The sequence below is a fragment of the Dermacentor andersoni genome, chromosome 2, assembly GCF_023375885.2.
Source record: "Dermacentor andersoni chromosome 2, qqDerAnde1_hic_scaffold, whole genome shotgun sequence".
In the NCBI taxonomy this organism is placed as follows: Eukaryota; Metazoa; Arthropoda; class Arachnida; order Ixodida; family Ixodidae; genus Dermacentor; species Dermacentor andersoni.
In genome coordinates, this window is record NC_092815.1 from 125,159,268 (window position 1) to 125,179,837 (window position 20,570).

General features: G+C 49.9%; 1 protein-coding gene across 1 annotated transcript in view; it reads left to right on the forward strand.

The window, feature by feature from the left end:
• The window catches only part of Khc (kinesin heavy chain), a 134,414-nt gene that overhangs the window by 23,288 nt on the left and 90,556 nt on the right, over positions 1–20,570 (forward strand). The gene's annotated exons all lie outside the window — the stretch shown is intronic.

Genomic DNA, 20,570 nt, shown 5'->3' on the forward strand with positions numbered 1-20,570 from the left:
ACATCTAAGATGTAGGAACCGGCAGGGATGCCATTTAACGCTCGTAATTTGTGCGAGCGCGAGCGAACCGAGTTCCTGTTCGCATATTACGCGGAAAAGAAGATGGCGAGCCGGGAAAGTACAACAATACGCTGTGTTTGTGTCGACTTGTGATGGCTATCGTATAGTCCCCTTGTTCGGCTTTGGCTGGCGCGGTGAAACAACGGAAGCAAGCTCCGGGCAGTCCACATTTCCTTTTGCGATACGGTCAATAACTAAATCTGTCTTATACTGACTAAATCTACTCCCCCTACGCCCTGATAACGTATACGTCGTGCCGCAGCATCGTGGTTGCGCAAGCGCGCAGTTCGGGTGCTAAACTAAGACTACACCGATGGATGTCGCGATTGCTATGGCGCTTTTCGCTATAGCACGCACCGAATGGTGGGGATACATCTGTCCGTATACACCCAAGCCGGTGTTTGCCTTTTTCTGGGATGTGCATGCTCATGACTGTGCGCGTTACGTTCAGGCTTGGTGCTCTTGTACGCCGAGGTCTCCGATTAGCATTCGCGGCTGTTATCTCTTTCGTCGTGGCTCGCGCGAATTCCTTGGGCCGGCCGAAGTCGCACTTCTGTTAAAAGGAACTTTGCTCACTTTGCTTGCGCGCTAGCTGCAAATGCGGGCTGAATCTAAATATACACGTCGACGCACTGCACATGTGCGTAGAAAGGTGCCAGCGCTGGCGATAAGAAGTCCCGTTTTTCGGTTGACGAAACTGCAGAGCGTGCCGTTTTTATTCGTCCCCCCCCCCCCCCCCCCTTATATTTCTGTTTTGGCTGTTCGAGCACGTTTGCAAAATGTGCTTTATTACCGGAACGGTTTTCGTATCAGCTCACGCTTTCATTCTTTAATTATTCTTCGTTGTTTAGGGAGAAGCCGCTGACTCATGGTTGTCAACACTTCCAACTTCATCCAAAGAAATCGCTCAATCACTTGTCGGCTACAAATCTGGGCGAGTGCACATTCGCAAGAAGGAACAGCTCGCGCGTTCGATACACCTGTATGTGGTTCCACCTGCGCATCTCTGGTGTGGCGCTGGACATGTAGTACTTGCGTGAGTCTGCGTACTGTGCAAACGCAAGACTTCAGACGTCTTATTTCTCCTCTCTGCGTACGTATACCAGCTGGGCCAATCACTCGCTACCCTATTTGGATGGTAGCTGGACGTCACTATACACATATATAGTTACATCCTATATGCAGTTTTCACGTGACGTCACGTGCGCAGCTCTCGCCGTGCTAGTATGTACTCGGAACATGGCGGCCACGATGACGCATCGGTGCACCATATCACGTGCACATTGTTCACTGTCATTACAACGCGACAGTATTACCATCACGCGTACACATTGCGTTGGCTTTTGACGGTGACTGTTTTTTTTTTTTTACCGTATTATCATTGTTACCGATTTATCGCTCGGCGCAGTACACTCCTGTTGTGCCGTCATGTTCCTTGTTCACGCAGTTCGTTAACTCGATATAGCAATCAAACATGGCGGCCACGAGGACGTCAGTGCACACCATCTATTCTAAAATTCACTTGTCACCGGAGACCTCAGGAGCGTCCGGAACTCGCACAACACGCAAATGAATCAAAGACAATGATGTATCGCTGCTGGTCCTGTTTGCGTCGCTTCATTGCACGGCCGTCGTTCTTTTTTTTACCACGAAGGACAAAAAGGACGGCCGACTGCATCGATTGGGTGGTCACGTCCGGGCGGGTGCGCTGCACTTCCCCCGAGTCTGGGCTCGGTTCTCGCTTGCGGTCCACTCCGCTGTTCGTCGATTGGTTCACGGTGCACGATATAACGAGCAAGCCGGACCGAGGCACGAGCGATTGTAATCACTTGGCAGACCGTTCGTTCGCGCCGACCGCAGTAGTAACATCTCAGAAGTGCCCCCATCGGAAAAAAAGAAAAAAAAAAAAAAAACCACGACCGCCCTATGTCCATCAACCCTATATGAACATATGGGGGTCCCTTGTAAAAACCCGTATTGAGTGCTCCCATATATCATATGGGGTCATGCCCCATATATGGTATTGTAGGAGCCGGCTGAGAGATTGTTCCGCCGAGGCGAATGCCCATCAGCTACGGCCTTCTGCTCAGTAAAAATATACTCCCGTTTACTGTGGCTCATCGTCATCACTGATTTAGCACGCCACAGTATCATCATCATCATCATAATGCGCACTGCAGGACAAATGCGTCTCCCAGCGATCTTCAATTGTCCTTATGTCCCTGCATTGCGCCAGCTCATTCCATCTCACGCCTGCAAACTACCTTATTCCGTCACACTACCGGATTCTCTGCCGTCCTCCCTCGACTGCGCTTCCCTTCCCTTAATTCGCGGCTCCCATTCCGTAACCCGAATGGGAGTTACGGAATCTGTCCTGCGCATTACACGTCTTCCGGAGTACGTTTTTTTCTCTCATAATGTCAACTAGAATATCGACTACCCCGGCTGTTAACTCTAAATCCGCACCGCTGTCTTCCTGTGTTGTAAACTTACGCCTAACATGTTTTGTTTCATCGCTCTTTGCGCGGTCCTTTACTTCTCAAGTTTCTTTTTTAACCTCCAAGTTTCAGCCATATACACACATACCGGTAGAATGCAATGATAGCGCACTTTACTTTTCAAGGAGAGTGGCAGAGTCCTCTAGTAGCGGTAAGCTGCCAGTCATGATTTGCTAATGCCTTACGTATACGCTCCAACCCTTTTTTGACAAAAATTCTTCGGTAAGTTTTCTTCTCGTGATTAGGGTCCCCTATCAGCAATTGGCCTAGATAAATTGCAGACTCTTGTAGATTCTAGAATGCTGACTGCCGGTCATGAATTCTCGTTGTCTAACATATGCTACATATAGGGACATCAAGTTTTTTGTATGCTATCTACACATGTTCATGTAATCCCGTGGGATCGTCCCACGTATGATACATGGGAGCATACACATTTCTTTATGTGGGACCCCTGTATGTTCATATATGTAATTATTGGATCTGGGGCTTACGTTTTTTCTTTCTTCCTTCTTTCTTTCTTTCTTTTCCTTTTTTTTTTACAGGAACAATCAGCAGGAACCGTATTGTTATTTTTTCATTTCAATGCGCTCTGCTGTTCAACATATTATATACGCAAGCAAATTTTTTTCTGGCAGCTTACTTTAGTGCCTACAATCTTCGCAGAAAGGTTGGAAACTTATGAGGAGGGACGAATACCTTCCAGTTCCTGCAGGATGCGGTCTTGCTGTGTCTATGACAGCACAACGTTAAGGTGGCCAGATTAATCCTGAGTCCTTGACTACGAAGTCTCTCATAGCCCCTGTGTTGTTTTGGTATGCGTTTAAATCAATTAACCAGTCGATAAAACGGGTAAATTTGCTGCTGCTGTCTGCTTCTTCATCTTCTTATTTTAACACGTCTCATTTTTATTTGTGAACATTTTATTTCGTTTAGCATTAGGCACGAATCTGAAAAAGCTAGTTGTAAAGGTGCCTGTAGTTTTCTTTTTCTTTTTTTAAAGATTCTATTATTCAATTATGTAATAACGAATGTCGCTGCACCAGCGCAGCCGATCGACCGCCCTTGGGTTCCAGCGGCCATGGCCTCGCAGGCCGCATGGTGGTACTCGGCGGGGTCGGCCACTACTCGCATGCCTGTCCTTGTTCCGCGTCGCCCCGTGGTTCTCACGGCGGCCACCTTTTCGTTCCGAGTTGGCGTTGCCCGTGGAAGTCCGAGTGAAAACGAGGGACCGCTGCGGTGGCCCAGGCGGTCGCCTTTCCGTCAGGGCGGCCGTGTTTATTTTTTTTTTTTCGGGCTTGTCCGTCATCCGGATAAAACGGGTTGTCCGTCTTCTCTCCCCCCCCCCCCCCCCCCCTTTCCTCGCACCCGGGCGTTATAGCTGGGCGCCGGCCTGCCTGCAGCCCGGCTGGATCTAGGCCACTGCCGTTGCCCCGGCGACTACCGCGTGAGGCGAGGGCTTTATATATACATATATACGTACTGCGGCCACCCCTCTGCCCTAAGCCGCCGCCGCTGCAGTGTGCTTGCAACCCGTTAACTGGCGGGTTCATGCCCGTCAGACGGATCGCTTCCACTTGAGCTCTCTCTTTTTATCTCTCTGTGTTGGGGCACAGCGCTCTCTCATTTGACTTTAATGGCGATGGCGGAAGACCCATCTTCCCACAGACGTCGTCGTCGACCTCCGTGCTGGTGTCGAATTATCTCTGGACGCTTCCGTCTTGCGTTTCAAGCCATGACGTGGGTTTGATAAACGCTGAGCGTTTTACGAAGAGCTGCAAGTGTTCGCGCTTCAGTGCGTAAGAGGAGCTATAGACGAAGATGAGATTTGGTGGAGTGGTCCTGGCAGCCAATTTTCTTTCGGTTAGTGAAACGAAGAGACTGCCATGTTAACTTTATCGTTTTAGTTTCCTCGGTATAAACACAAAAATACTAACTTCAAATTTTAAAATGATGCCGCCTGGAAATTGATATTAACGATTAGTATTCATTTAATATCATTCCTAAATTACAAAATTATATTCTTCCCTTTTTTACCTACTGCCGCCCGATGCACGGCCGATTCCCCGTAGTGGGTTGAGCCATATCCGTACGCGCCAAACCAGACCAAACCAAGCCAATTTCCTTAAGATTGTGTGCTGGATCGGGCGGAGATGGGCAGCGTGCGAAATGCGAATCTCGAAGGTGCATGTGCGCCGTCGTGGGCAATTTCAAACGCCAAGAAGTTGCGTCCTTTCGCTTCCGCTTTCTCCAATCCGCGCAGTGTCGGCATGCATGGCCTACACGTATAGTGTGATGTCTCTAGCATCTTGGGCGACCAGATAGGAATCGTATTGGAGTGCATCTTGTTGGGATAGTTGGTGATACACAGCTACCAGACTATGGGGCACGAATTACGACATACTCCGGTGAAGTACACAGGACGAATTCCTCTACCAAGTTTCTTTTCTTTTTGTAGAGTCTTTCAACATTCCCCAGTTCGTAGCGGTGCTCGTCGTATCTGAACTTCGCCACCGTATCTTCAGTTTGTGCCCCTCGTTTGGTGGTGACCGAATAAGTAGCCGCGAGAGATCGTGCTCTCGAGTTATATCGCATGCGAAAGGTGTACCGCTTTGTAATTTCTTAAGCAGGCCGATGCTCGCGCTCGGCCTGCTTCGCCATTGATCCGAGCGCTTTCGTTTCCCTTGATCACTGCGATAAATCACGACTACATCATATGTATACCGTGTGCTTGCATTTGGTGGAGGTGTAGATTTGATGGAGCTGAAGAGATTCTTTCGTTGTAGATGAAAACATGGGAGGGCTATGTATTCGTAGCAGTGCTGGCCGACCACGTGCCATCTTGAGTCGATATTGATGTGCACGTTTCCAAGGCTTTGATTCGCAGCGGCTGACAATCGTCATCACGCTATGAGTAATGGGCTAGTTTGTATTGCATCGCGTGATGTGTACGTATACCGCGAACAGTGCAAGCGAGACAGCAGGGAAGGCGGAGAAGTGCCGCGTCTGCGTCTTCTCTGTCGTCTGGCGCCCGGGTTGCGCTGCACATCGCAGTGACACCATCACGTCGTCATGCCGGCGTTCGAGTTCAGGTTAAGCCGCTCAAGGCTTTGTTGACCTTCTTAGAAAGACTATAATGATCCCGTCCTTTTTTTGCACGCCTTCCTTTTTGTCCCCGCTCATCTTTTCGTCTTTACTTCCCCTTTGCCTTCCCCTAGTACAGGGTAGCAAACTGGAAGCTTGAACTCTGGTTAACCTCCCTGCCTTTCTCTCATTTCCTCTCTCTCTCTCTCTTTTTCTCGTAACCATTAGAGACTTTCACTTTCAAAAAAAGAAAATGGACGCTGTAACCGACTGTGCTACCGCCAAGAGCGTTTCTTGCTTGCGGCGTGCGCGTTATCGTTTTGAAGTGGATTGAAGGACAGGGGAGAAGAGTGTGCAAAGGTCGTTGCTTTCCATCCGCACGAAAGTTTAATTGCTTATTCGTCTATTTGGTACGCTTACGCTCGTTATGCGGTATAATTTTTCTTGCTTTTTTATTTTTTTCTTCATTTTATACCTTTTCATGACATTTTGTATTTCAAGATTCTCTCTATCTTTCTTTCTATTTTTTTTTTAAATTACGTTTCTTCAACCCCTTCACTGTAGGCCTGTCATAGTTGCAGGTTCACGCGCTGTGTTTGAGGATCGTCGTCATCATCAAGTTGCTGCAAAGCAAGTTGTTTGCCGTCCGCTGACAATTTCTTCCGCAACTGATACTACGCAAAGCGGTGTTCCTATTTCGCTTTATAACGCGCTTTTGTGCAAAACTATGCGATGTATTCCTTTTTTTTTTCCGGCCGAATGGGAAACGTATGCATGGCCACCGGAAATCGGGCCCCCTTTCTTTGCCTCTGCTTCCACCTCTCGCAGGCGTAGCGACTGACGGGTCTATTTATACTGAACCCTGCAGGCGGAAAGAAAGAAAAAGAGAGAGACTGCTGCTGCCGCCGTCGTCATTGTCCGGTCGCTGCCGCGTCATCATCGTAGTCTGCGCACAATCGGCCCGGTTTCCGTTTCGAGAAACAGGTTTGCAGGTTTAAAAAAATTAAAAAGAAAAGACGCGTTGAGACCGGCGCGTATGGACGGAGCCGGAGTGCACGTTAGGCAGGAAGTTGCGTAGGAGGCGCGAGCATGAGAGTGGAGGAGGCAGACGGGATCGTCACGCTTCCGGGTCTGCGGCCTCCGTCGGCAAGGTCCGTGGAGCGCCGCACGGTCTCTTCTTCGCTGTGGGCGAATCTGTGTCGTATTTGTTTTATACAGGCTTTATAGACTAAGAATTGCATTGTGCCATCCCCTTTCCACCTTAGTTGGTCGTTTTACGTGGAGCGGTCTCGTTGTCTCGGTCCATTCTCACTTTGGAAGGACAGGCTTTCTTTCTTTCTTGTCCGGCGGCGACGGAGAAAACTTGTTCCTATTTATTCTTTAATAAAGCATTGCCGACCTGCACTTCGAGCCTTAGACAAGAGTGGGTAACGAATACGGGGTTCTAAAATAATGTAGCATGCACTTTGCGCCAGAAAGAGAAGTATCGGCGTAGCAAATAACACAACGCAATAACAAATGCTAGGTGTAATATCAAAGGTTGCTAGCAGAGTGGAAAACCGCAGTTTGGCGTTTGTAATCGGTTCTACAAGAATCGACATAAGATCTTGGACGTGAGCCTATATTTGCAGATGAGCGTTACAGTTGGTGATAGTACTGTATTAATCAATGCGAGGACATTTTATTGCGACGGTGTTTTAAAAGACGCTCAGCGGTTCCTGCGTAAAATAAAGCAGACCGATCCCGGAGGCTGGGTGGGCCGATCCCGTTGCCAGTGCACAATACGATGCGCTTCCTCGCGAGCGTTAACAGACGCACGACCTGCAAATCGGAACTGACGCAGTTTTGTCGCGTTCATTGTGAACACGAAAGACGGCGGCAGCCAGATCGCCGCATTGTTATTCTGTCAGCCGCGATTTTATATACCCGAGGCCATTATCCGTAATCATCATTTATTTTTGATTTCGCCACGTTATTTCCCGACCTTTAATCGGCTTCTCCACCCGAAATGGCCCATCCTTCGTACCGCCTTGCGGCGTCTACTTAGGCCGACCTTGTTTCTTGTTTTCATATGAATCAATCTTCATCGCCACCTTGCTTATAACCTTCTCGACTCTCACTGTGTCAGTCATGCCACCTCGCGGGTCAACCTTCTTGAACCTCATTGCCTCCGTTCATCGTCAGCGGCCCATAATTATGTCCACTGCAGAATGAAGGCGATCTCCAATTACCCCTGTCCAATCGCACGTGTAATTATCCGCCAGAACGCACTGCGCCTCGGACGTGCATGTCTGTTTGCGAGTTTTATGATACAGTTCGGCTGTGTCGCTCGTCGCCTCGTTCTCACTTACGTGCACGTGTTTGTGGTGCCTTATCGTCGGCGAATGGGAGCATCAGGTTGCGTACACGTCCGCGAAAAAAAATTTACTGTTTGGTTGCCGGGGACGCCGGTATATTCAAGGGATGCTGTTTCGGTTTCCACTAACGGAAGTTATCTAATCATATCCGTCGAACTTTATACGGTATATATATATATATATATATATATATATATATATATATATATATATATATATATATATATATATATATATATATATATATACCAAAGTTTTCTTTTGGCACTCCAGTCTCTGGCAGTAAGAATAAAGCGGCAGTTTACAATAAGCGGAAAGGCGCAATACGCACACGAAGTTTCTTTTCTGTTTTTTCTCCCCCATTCCGTCTCACGGCCGCTGTGCGCCATGGATTCGAATCCGTTGCCTCGCTGTCAGCGCGGCGAGAAATAAAAGCAGGAGCCACTCATTAAAGAATCGAAAGACGCCTAGACACGAGTTGGTATATACAGGTCCATGACTAAACTCGCACGGAGACACGGACACAAACAAGACACCGAGGGGCTGGCGTCTGTCAACCTTGGGCGCACTGCAGTTTAGTCGCGAAAGTGTTCTCGCGAAATGGTGTTCTCCGAGCAGGTGCGACCCTGGATTTCTCCTGTTCGCCCACGGATGATGATTGCCTTAACACTGTCCACAGGCAGTTAACGCTTTGATGCCTCAAACGCAGTTCCACATGAAGGAAAATTAGGACAACTTCTTCAGATTTATTTCTGGCTGTTAGTACAATTGTGCAAAAATAAAGCGAAATTGTATTTCCGTAAAAACTTATAGTAGAATAATTAACCAGTAAATGGTCTGCCGAACTATCTACCACAGAAAACTCGTTCCAGCGTATCAGGAACGCTATACTGTGGATATGTGTTAAATTTCCGCTCTTAAGACGCCGAACTCGCGCGTATTGCATAAATGATACGCTGCGCAGTTTAGTGAAAAGCATCGGTGGTGGCGTCGAACGGGGGTACGGTGAAGCTCCATTGCCCTTCGAAGTTAGTAGACGTGTCGCGTACTGTCATTGTAGTGCAGCTGCAGCCCAGCGCTTCGAATGACTGCCGCGGGGCTATAGCCTCCGTCCGTCGTATTGGCCACGTGTGTCAGGAGGAGCAGCGTGACCTTGGGCACGGTAGAGTCTGTCTTCTTATCCGGCGGGGTGCTCGGCGGGCATGCACCGCTGCGTGCACGTATATGTGCGACCGGCGCGATTTATTATGCAGGCCCATAGAACGGGCAACTGGGCGCCTATTACGTGTGCCGCGAAAGAGCTGCCGGCGCGCATCGGCAGAGCAACCTATAGCGTAGCGAGACGTGTAGCTGTGCACAGCTTTTGCCATTAGTTCGCTACCGAGGTGGCCAGTTTGCTTTATGCGGCCACCCTGATCGCCCTTCGGCGTTCCTCTCCTTTCTCAAGTTTTTGCATAGTGGCAGATAACGGCGCGCGCAACCTTCGGATTTGTAAACCACTGCATGCGCCGCGAGTAACGAACACGGCTAATTCGCTCCGCTTTAGATGCGAAACGCATTCGTCTTCGAGTATCTCTCTCTCTCTCTCCTCGGTCGCGCCTAGCCGCACCCAGTGTGCGTGTATGCTTGATGCGCCTCCGGGCTCACCACGGTGGTGATTCGCTCGATCGTGCCGCATCAGTGCTGGAATTATATTTCTGTTCGTGATAGCGTTCTCGGAAGCTGCCTGTACGTCTCCTTCTCCCCGGGGTGGTGCTGGGTGCGCCGACGAGAGGACGTCCGGGGCGCTCTACGCGCCCGAGGCTTATTCGAGGTCGCGAGGTGTTTTCGTGCGTGCGTCGTGCGCACGGCGTAACGCCGCCGCGTAACCGTGTAATTTACGCGCTCCTCCGAGTTGAGTTTCCGCGTCTTTCTTTATATAATCCGCTGCTACGCGTGCAAGGGACGCAGGGGTGGGGAGGAATTGCACGAAGCCTTCGGTATGTACTACGCTCGGCTATTGAGATGAATTTGCACGAGTGGTCCTGTTATCGCGGGCTGCCGACGTCACGCTTGCTGGCCGACCCTCTGTCTCTATTCTTTCACTCTCGGGTTATTGCCGAAGCTTCATCCCGGGGGAGCCGTGCACTGTGGAACCTCGGTAATTTTGGATGCAAATCGTTCTAATGCCAAAAACGTGGAGAAACGCCACTACTTTGTGGCCAACTTTCGGGCGAAAGGCGCGCGGGTCGTAGCAGCATGCAGCACTCATTCGCATATCGTCCGCCGTAATTAATGCGTCTTTGGGAGTGAAATAACTGTGAAAAAATTGAAAGTCACTTAGGTATCCTTACGTGATTCGAATGCAAAAGGATTAGGACTTTTCTAAGTTGTCACCTTAAATTAAAACTCCACCTTAATCTACCTTGCTCTAATTTGTGGCAACCTTAATCCACCTTAATCTAATTTGCACCAACCTTAATCCACTTTAATATACACCTTGCTCCAATTTTGGGCGTGGCCCACAGCGTCGGTCCGACGCCGTGGCCATTCACTGCGGGGTTTCGTTCGCAGTGCGAGCCGCAGCAGGTCCAGCGCTTAGTTTTCTAAAGCTGCATTTCTTGTGGTCCCGGTGGGTGGTATTCCCTACCTCCCGCTCTTTCTCACTCTGTTATCGCCATGAAGTTGACGCCGGTGCAGCATTTTATTTTTCTGTCGCTGGCTTATACCGAAGCTTGCTCGTCGCAGTTCCACAGGCTCAAAACACGTATGCCAAAGAGTCTCAAGCATCTCGTTCTTTTCGATAGACTTGCCCCTCTCGCGGCGTCATATTCCAAAGCTGACAGTCGTCGCGCGACACTGTTCCATCTCCCGACGACGGGAATCGACGTTATAGCTGGCCCGTTCTTCCGTGGAGCAGCCGTTGACGGCTATCGCCAACGAGACTTTTTTTCCTCGTCGCCGCGGTATACTTCGTACCGAGCTGGGTGGCGTCGGCGGTACGCCTTTTGTCTTCCGTCGGGGGCGTCCGCCATGGCGGGGGAGGGAGAGGGTTCCGGTCATCTGGCTCTAATACCCAGGCATGCACACGTCAAGAGAGAGAGAGAGAAGCCGCAGTTTTTCCTCTGCTCCCCCGCACTTCCTGCTCCTGCCTTGAGGGCAAGGCGAGGCAGTGCGCAGGTGGCGCTCTCCCTTACTTCTCGAGGCCTTGTTGCTGCTCGCGGGAATCGCCTTGTGTACGCGTGCGTGCCGCCGTCGCCGCCTCTTCTTCCACTTTACGGGCGTTGCGTGCGCGGTCGCGTGTTCAGACGGCGGTGTCGTTGAACCCCTCGCCCGAACCAAGCCGCGTCGCCGGTGTGTGGCACTCTTTCCGAACGCGTGTTCGATCGGGCTCCCACCACCGCCAGAGCCGCCTTCCTGGCGCGCATGAGCAGGCGACAACCCCCCCATTTTTCCCCCCACGTATATCGGCAGCCCAGTTCCGCTGAATGTTCTGCGAGTTATGTTCTGTACGTTCTTTGCGTGGGGGAAAAGTCTATAATATGCGCATCGCGGGGAAGAGACAATTACTATTGCAGTTGTGTAAGCTGGGTGTAAGTTGCCGGAAATGTGAATGAGTACGACAAAGGCTGCTGGCGGTAGACAATTGTAACTATAAAAATGGCCGGGAGAGGCCTTCATACTGCTGTGGAGACAAGTACTCTGGTGATGGTGATGAAGCCACCATTCAATCATTCATTGCCGAAGGGTCCTCGCTCGTTACATGGTGCGGGTGGTTTAGGGAAAAGGGGGATTCTATAGAGGCTTTCCGTAAACGCACAAATCACGTAACGCCTTTAACACTACATAATGGAATATATGTGCTCAAACCAGCGCGCATATACGGAAGGAACAGACAGCAAGGGCGCATAATCGGCACAAACGAATGCCTCCAGGAGCGCGTTTTAATGACCACGGCAGGTGCACTAAAAATAGCGGTCTAGGGGCTTCAAGATGATAGGGAAGCCTATACGCAATTATTTTTTTTTCACGAGTGGAACTCGCGCAAAAGGGTAACGTTAAAAGAATAAAATTCAATAGTAAACTTGAGAGTGGTGATGCACGCCTGCGCGCTCCATTTTCAGAGTCGTCATCGATTAGCCGCGGGCGAATAAAGAGGACAGGAAGCGAATACGTGCCTGGCGTCTTACGAATCTGCGAATTGAGACAAATCTGTCTTTTATGAGGAATTAGCTCTCAAGATCCGCCAACGCGGTAATAACTGCCTGGTTACGAAGAACCCGTTCTCTATTCACTCTACCCTACATGGATGGCGCCCTCTTCGCCGATGCCGTCGTGTGGGTCTGAAAAGAATTACATGTAATGGCGAAGTGGCCAGGAACACGTGCATTCTTGCGCGCATGCTGCTAACGCATAAAGCGCTATCCTCCGAGCGGTGCTTATCCGCTAACGTATAGCTGAGCACGCGCTTCCAGCAGGAAATGATACAGTCGTGCGGGGGGTACGCATTACGTGATGTGCACTTATATCCGCGCCTCTTGCATCTTATCCGACCGCGAGCCTGAGTGGTTTAGTTGCGAGGCCCATTATGCAGGCCGGTTAGACTATATAAAGAAAGCTCCCTTGCTGGCTGGATGACGTCGCTCCTGAATAATGGTATACCCGCCGGATGTGTTCGCGGACACGAGCGGTGCTTCTTTGTGGACGAGACAGGATAGAGCACTTCCTCGTGCGCGTGCGAATCAGAGGGTGGCGGGTAGGGGGTGAGGGTTTTAGGGGGAACGTATATGTGTGGCCCCCCTCTGAACTTGCTCGGCCTCCATATACATTGCGGCGCACCACACGCTTGATGTGCATGTTCGTGCCTTGACGTTTTAGCATGTTCTAGCGCGCTTCGCACGGTCTGCTTCTTAAGGCTGTGTAACTGCGCTATAACAAAGCGATCGCCACTGAGCGAGATGTTTACCGAAAGAAAGCCTTAAATAAAATGGGAATCACTCGTGTGAATCACATAAGCGATCGAGAGAGGAATGCCTGAACTGGGGCGCATCCTTAGGTTCGAGAGTATACGAAGTGTACACGGATTCTCGGTGTGGTTACGCTGCACATGGTCCGCCTTGCAGCAACACTTGTTCTCTCTCTCTCTCTCTCTCTCCGTAGACAGTGATAAACTGAATAGAAAGAGGCATGGGGCATCCCCCCCTCCCCCTCTTTAATACACTTAATTTGACTGCGAATGGCGGGTGGCACTTTGGTTATGTTCTTTCGCGGCTCACGTCTTGGTGCGCCTGTTTATCGGGAGACCCACGGCACTTGAAGCAGTCCAGAGCACCCGCTTTCGCGCATCTGCCTCAACGAGATCGCGGCAACCGCCGGTCGGTCGGCAGGGTGCGGCGTCGGCTGTGCTCGATCCTTATCCCCCTCGCCTTCAGGTTCCCCTTCTTTATAGCCGCAAGTGCGCGCATGTCGGTGTTTGCGGGCGACCGAGATGGGATAGCACGGTACACCCTATTGCGCAAGCGCGTGCGCCCCCCTGCGAGAAGATCGACAGGGAAAGAACGCTTTCTCCGTACTACATTCCGCACCGCATTGCTGGGTGGCAGGCAGTGCGTGGCAGTGCGGTACCAAGACCGTGCCACGTCATACTTCGTGACGTCACCGTATGTAGGAATTCCTGGAAGTTCGCTTGAGCGAGGCTTTCGCGATACTGAGTATCGTAAACTTTTCGAGCGCCTTTACGTGCCTGACCGTTTCTTCTGCGGACAGAGTGCAAGCTGCGCTGCTGCTTCGTTTTTGGTGCCGCCAAATATAAACGGCGGAATTTTTGTTTCTGCGGTATAGGCGGTGGCGCCTGCGCTGCACGCAGGAACACTTGGTCCAGACCGGGAGTACTTCTTTCTTCCTTTCGGACCGTCACTTGTAGTTGCGAAAAGCCGATGCGCCGGCGTCATTAGCCTGACTTTTCGGATGGCTCGTGTCTTTTCGTGCAGTTCCTTTCTCTCTCTTCTTTTTTTTTTTTTTACAATATCTACAGTGCTTGCGAAATGGTGATTGTCGACAAAAGCAGGTCATCCGCAGGCATAATTCACGCATTGAGCGTTGCGTCCTTTCCTATATATGACACCCCGAAAGTGTGCTTATAAACCTCCGTCGGGCATTACTAAAGCAAACGCTGTAGCTGTGCCGAGAATTCATTTAGCTTGCTAAAAAAAAGAACAGTCTGCGCTAGGTTAACGCGCTCTGTGCTAACATTGCCCGATTGGCATTTGGTAGTCTGGCGCGGCGGCGTTACGCTGTCGCGATGATTTCGTGCGAACATGCGCCAGTTTTTATATATATATATATATATATATATATATTCGGACATAATATACCGCTGGCTCGGAAGGACGGGTGGGAGAGGGTGCTTGCTCATGAATATTAAGCTTGCCCGAGGTGCTGCGCTCGAATGGTATTGTGTCTTCGTGTGTAAGCACACATTCACTGTTTAAACTTGGGAGCTATGGATGTATATTAGAAACGTCTCATTTTAAGCGGAGCAGTGGCTGTTCTCACCGTACCCATACCTCTTATCTTAGATTCTTTTTATTGCGTTCTGGGGGGGTCTTAAACATGCTATATACACCCTGTACACACCCTGTAGGGTGTTTCAGCTAACTTTAGCGGGAGTTTAAAAGTATACCGATGCACTCTTAAGACGACTCGACCAAATGCATGTTGCTCAATTTTGTATGTAGTGTGTCACGCTATATTTCGTATTTTGCTTAATTAGATAATTCGTCTAGATTAGTTAACCAACTTCCAACGTGGCTAGGAAAAAAAAATGCAATTAGAAAGTTGCAGATCGGTTTGCAAAACGTCTCAATAAACAGTTTTTGTCTTTCTATCTATTAAGTATTAGTGTTTTTTAGCTTACTGCGGATGTCCGTGGAAAAAAGAAAAGAAAAAACACCCCACGTGGCATGGCCACTTGCGCGCCGTGTTTGCGCTGCTCCCAAGCGTTCCGCGCACAAACGGACATATCATTTAGCCGAGTGTGCTGCTGCTGCGTCTGCTTATCGCTGTCATGAACCGTCACGAAGGAAGCACATCGCTGGCGTAAATCGCACAGCCAACGTCTTCGCCGCTGCCCTGTCGCCTTTGAAGTGGCAGCACGCCCTGGGGCGCGATCGGAGATATTCTGTTCGATACGCGTTCTGTTCAGTTGCTGCAACGTCACAAAGTTGCAGTATGCAAAATTTGTGACAGCGGGGCGGAGAGAGCAGCCAATCAGGAAGCGGTGACCTCCCCGGAAGTTTACTTCCGTCGTTTGTCGTCTGCTTGCAAACGGTATACTACAAAACCAAATGTTTCTCGTCTTCCAAATGAATTAAATCTTTATCTAAAAAAATGTATTTTTTCTTCTCAAGTTGCCCAAACACGTTTTCAAATAGTAGTACGTGTGACTACTGCAATTTATAACTATTAGGTTCTTTGCGTCGTCCCTAGGTGGTGTCGCGCACAGCGAGAAGAAAAAAGAAAAAGAAAACGACGGGAGGAGTGGCGCACTTTTCAAGGGGCAGCGACAACATTCTAGTGGCTCGCTGGCACCAATGATGTTGTCGATTTATCTGTACAACCAACGAATTATTTGTTTCGAGAAACAAAAACGACGCCGGAATTCACTTTCTGCCATTTCTTCAAACGCGTTTCGCACCGCCACCCGCTCTCCTCCTTCCTCTAGAAACGCCAGCGCAACAACCTAAGTTCCCAACGGAAGCGCCATTTTCTCGAATTAAACTATGGATTAGATTCAAACGTGCTATTCCGCAGCCGAAAAGGCCGCCTGTTGGATCCAATCCAATCCACCAGACGCGCCATGCGAAGCCGTATGATCGCTCCAAACTTCTCAACTCCCGTCGCGTTCGGACGAAATGCTCGGTGGGCGGATGATTGACAGGAGCGTGTCGTCATTTTGACGTCACCAAAAACGGGGTGGTGCCCCGCGGCTGGCGACATCGGCGCGGAGTAGGCCAATCGCGCGGCCGGTAACCGAACGAACGCGCCGAACAACCATCTCCGATCGCACCCCTGCTGGATGCTATGTTCGTCCGTATGCGGACAGTTTGGGAGCGCTGCAGTCACGGCGTGCAAGTGGGCATGTCACGTGGTATATTATTGTCTTTCGCGGGCATCCGCAGTAAGCTGAAAAACACTAATACGTAATAGATAGAAAGTTAGGAACTTCCTAATCGGACGGTTTGCAAACCGCTCTGCAACTTTTTAATTGAAATTTTTTTCATAGCTTCGTTGCTTCAGAAGTTGGTTAATTAATCTTGACAAATTATGTAATTAAGCAAAATACGAAATAGCGTGACACACTACACACTGAAGTGAGCAACGTGCATTTGGTCGCGTCGTCTCAGAGTGCATCGGCATATTTTTAAACCCTGGCTAAAGTTAGCTGAAACACCCTGTATACTAGGCTTTAAATGAACACAGCATTTAGTATCACAAAGTTTGCACTATGGCCAGAGTGGTAGGAGGTGGCCGGGGTGGGAGGGAGAATGGGGAGACGAGGGACAGGGGATCAGCGCGGCCAAACCCGAGGATGCATGTCATCCATGCAGAGCAACTCGTGCTCTATAAAGCATTCACCCTAAATTCCGTGTCCACGGCCCAACCGCACTCGCCTCTGAAGGAACGAGCTCTTGGGAAAAGCGCCCTCATTCGTTGCTTTCACTGTCTTTAAATATTTATCTGGTGCAGTTCACGCGTCGTATAATTTGTCGACGCTACAACGGTCGCTCCACGCGAGTGGGGCAACTACATCAGTCGGCTTGCCGTCTTTCTCGCCGAAAGACCATGACGTCACCTACCTTTAAGCGAGCGCTCTCCTTTGTCGACATTGCGTTTATCAGCTTGCGCTCGTCTCCGAAACGAGCAGGAGTTATAGGCGTCGTCGGAATTGGATCTTAGTCTAAAGGAAAACAAGCGTTACGAGTCTGAGGGCGGCACCACGCAGAGAAGGCGCGTTTCTACGAGCTCCATTCAGACACATCGGTTCTTGCGGAGTCCGCGTCCCAGTGAGCACGAAATCACTTGTTTGTTTGTTTACGAGCTCATCTTAACGCGAATGGGCGTCGTCGAAGGAGCGTGAGCGCGGTCAGTTATTGGATAGTAGGAATAAATGGAATAAGGGTGCGGGAACGTGGTCCGCCGGTCGGGACTCCTAGCGAGATCGTGATTGAGCGTGGCGCTCTGCGGCAATTAGCTTCCCTCCACGAGCGACGTCTTCAGCGGAGCTACCTGCAGCGCCGTACGTACGGGACCATTAACGAAGCAGCGAGCGCTAATCAGCCTCCCTTGCCTGAGCCGATCGCTGATTGATGGAAGCCGGAGAACGGCGCGTGCGTCATGCATACACCTTCGCCGCTGCGTCGAAGCCGCGTTCTTCACCGTCGAGAGCACCGATGGAGGTCTGAACGATGGAGGTCGATGGAGGTCTAGACGTGTCCTTGTGAGGCCTGCCCGCATGGCTTTTTTTTTTTTTTTTTGCGTGTCGTGTGTTCTGCGCGCACACGATCGACTTCGACGGCGGACGAGGTCGGTGGGCGTTCCCGTGGCGTGCCCGGCTGTTTTCGGCCATCCTGCCGTTTCCTCGGTACTCTGCGAAATCGTCATTTTACTACGTATATACGGTGGTTACTTGCTTGCCGCTTGGTACTATACGTAGCGTTCGAAATACGCTGTGCAAAGGATGTCTCGTACTCAGGGAACAACACCACGAGTTCCCCCGACTCCTGCTGCGCACCGCACGACACTTGGAGAATGGGTCGCATTATTTTTGGACATTTTTATGAAGAAGCAGTCCTTCGCGGCTCCATAGCGGACCGCGATCTCCAACAGTTATGCTGTGCCGGCCGGCGCGCAGTGTACAGAAGTGGCGATGTGGACGGTCAGAACGACGCGGCTCGCGTTTATTTGAGAGAATGAATGAATGAATGAATGAATGAATGAATGAATGAATGAATGAATGAACGAAACTACGTTTATTTCACATTATAATGCGCCAAGGGCGTTGCGGTGGGTTCCTCTGAGAGGTCGGCTCCTAAAGAGCATTCCTTGAGGGGAGCTTTAGCTCGGGCCCAACTCCCACGCGGCCTATTCAAATGCATGTAAAACGCAGAAACGCTTTTCTGAGATAACACCTGGACCGATTTCAATGAATGTTGCTTTTGAGAGAGAAAGTTAAATTCTAGTGACAGTTGGAAGCGGAATTTCAATTTAGGGCCTGAATTTTGTTAAAAGGATTTTCAAAAATTCGAAAGTTTGGAAAAAAGAAAGAAAGGAGCACCAAGTTTACAAATAGCTCTGCGTCAAAAACAGATATCGTGGTTCTGTAAACGGCATCTGTTAGATCATTTAAAGCGGGCAAATTCGACATCATTTTATATCTTCCGTGAATTTCTTACGTTGTGTACAAGAGTTCTGCAAGAGCTGTATTTCCATATTACTAAATATTTTTTTTAGATTCATGTGCAACACATCAATTTTGTCCGCTTTAGATGTACTATTATATGCATTTCACAGAATTGCGATATCATATTTCATTGCTGAGTTACAGAGTTCTTAACTTGATAGTTTCGTTTTCTGAAAATTGTCAATTTTTGCCAATATTTAATAAAGAATTGACGACCTAAATAATAAATTCGACACCAACAGTCACTAGATTTTAAGTTCTTCTTTTAAATGTGACGAACCTCGTCAAATTTGGTGCAGTGGTTGCCGAGAAAAACGAATTCTCCTTTTACGTGGTTTTAGATAGGACCACCCGAGCTAAAGCTCCCTCTTAAGTGCAATCTCTATGTAACCTAGCTAGGCATTACTGGAGCAGACTGCCGGCCTTTTTGATTAATGACGTCAACCTGCAGCACATGCCAGCGGGCCAGTGAGAGACACGCGTACCATTAGCGTAAATTGAAACTCGCACGCGAAACGACTGATCAAAACGCCTGTTACGCGTGATTACGTGGAAGCTATAGTGCGACGTGTAATATCTCTGTAGCTGGCTTCTATAGGCGTGCAGTAGTCCCATGTGTGCGTTTTGGAGTCTGAATTAGGCAGCTGCTAGAAATGCACGAGAACTTGTATAGAAACGGAACAAAACATATTGGAGTATCTTCGGAATTGTTTGCGTTTAAATTTATGTACTGATAGTGCATGCAGCGCTGCATGTTTGTTCGACTATCCTTGTCCCGTTGACATGTTGAGATTGCTCGTTCATTATTAGACATTACTCGGCCCACACGGTGAGACATTATTTGGAGCAAATGTGTGGATAGCTCGCGCGCCCGTTGTGGCTTCCTCGTGCCGTTCGGAGAGTATGCACGTAGCCGCCCCGTGAATCCCCGAGAGGTTTAGTTCCTCAACAGCTAGAGAGAGAGAGTGAGAGAGAGCACGGCACGCAGCCGGTAGAATTATAACCGCGTCTCTCGACTGCGTTCTAAGGGGGCCGTACAAAGGAGGGCGGCGGCTTCTATTTCCGGTCTCCCCGTCGGCGTAGCCTTCGGCCGCGCAGCCCCGCGCTAAGAAGGCCATCAACTCCGGGGCCCCGACTCCTTTAAGAGGTTCCTGCCCCCGGGGTTGCTGCTGCAGCTGCCGCCGGCGCCCGACGCTGTGGGTGCACACACGGCGGGTGCTTGTCGCCGCTCCTTCCGCGCTCCCCTGTCAACCCTTCTCCTTCTTGAACTTGCCCCTTTTAGAAGAGCGAGCTTTCCGTTTGTGGCACGGCGCGGGCGTGTGTGTGTGCGTGACCTTCTACGCGGCGCCGCTGCAGCTGTTGCGGCTTTACTCTGGGCTCTTCTTGTACTTACTTCCTTAATTTCGGTCCGTGCAGGGCTCCTTCGAATCTTTCGCTGTCTGTTCGTCTCTTCACATTTGTTGCTGGTCTCACGGCATTTCACGTGCTTGTGCGCGTGCGTGTATGGGTGTGTGTGTGTGTTACCTAGAATGAGCACGGGGAATTCGAAAACGCGCTGCGTGTGGAAACTCCCCGCCGCACCGCGACCCTGTGAGTGCGGGCCACTCTTCGATGTCTTTCTGTTTCGCAGTCCATCCATTCTCCGGGCCTATTTCGTCGGCGCTATTTCGGAGACCGGGCGCGCTCTTTGCTGCCGAGTTCCCCGCTGCCGTGCACTTTCACCGGAGAGTACCCCTAACGGGGATTCCCTGTTTCTCGAATAGGTAAACTTCCAGTCACTCAGTGGATCTTTTGGTTTCTTCTTTCTTTCTTTGAGTTGTTCGCCGCCTTGAAGAGCGTCGGCGGCGTTTTCATTGCATAGTAATTAGGCGTATAGAGACAATGACATTGTAAATAATGAAGCGAAGCACGCGCGCGTTAGTGTATGTTCCTCGGAGTTACGTTATTTATGCGCGCATATATACGTGAACTGCGGTGTTGGGAACTTTGGGACAAACAGCGAATTCAGATTTTGGTGAAAATGTCTTGGTGGACTTATAGTTAGTATCAAACAGGCGGTAAGGGGATTCGTTGGTTGCTTCCCCACTTGTCTTAAGTACGCACAGCAGCTGTCTCGCGGAGGTAACGTTT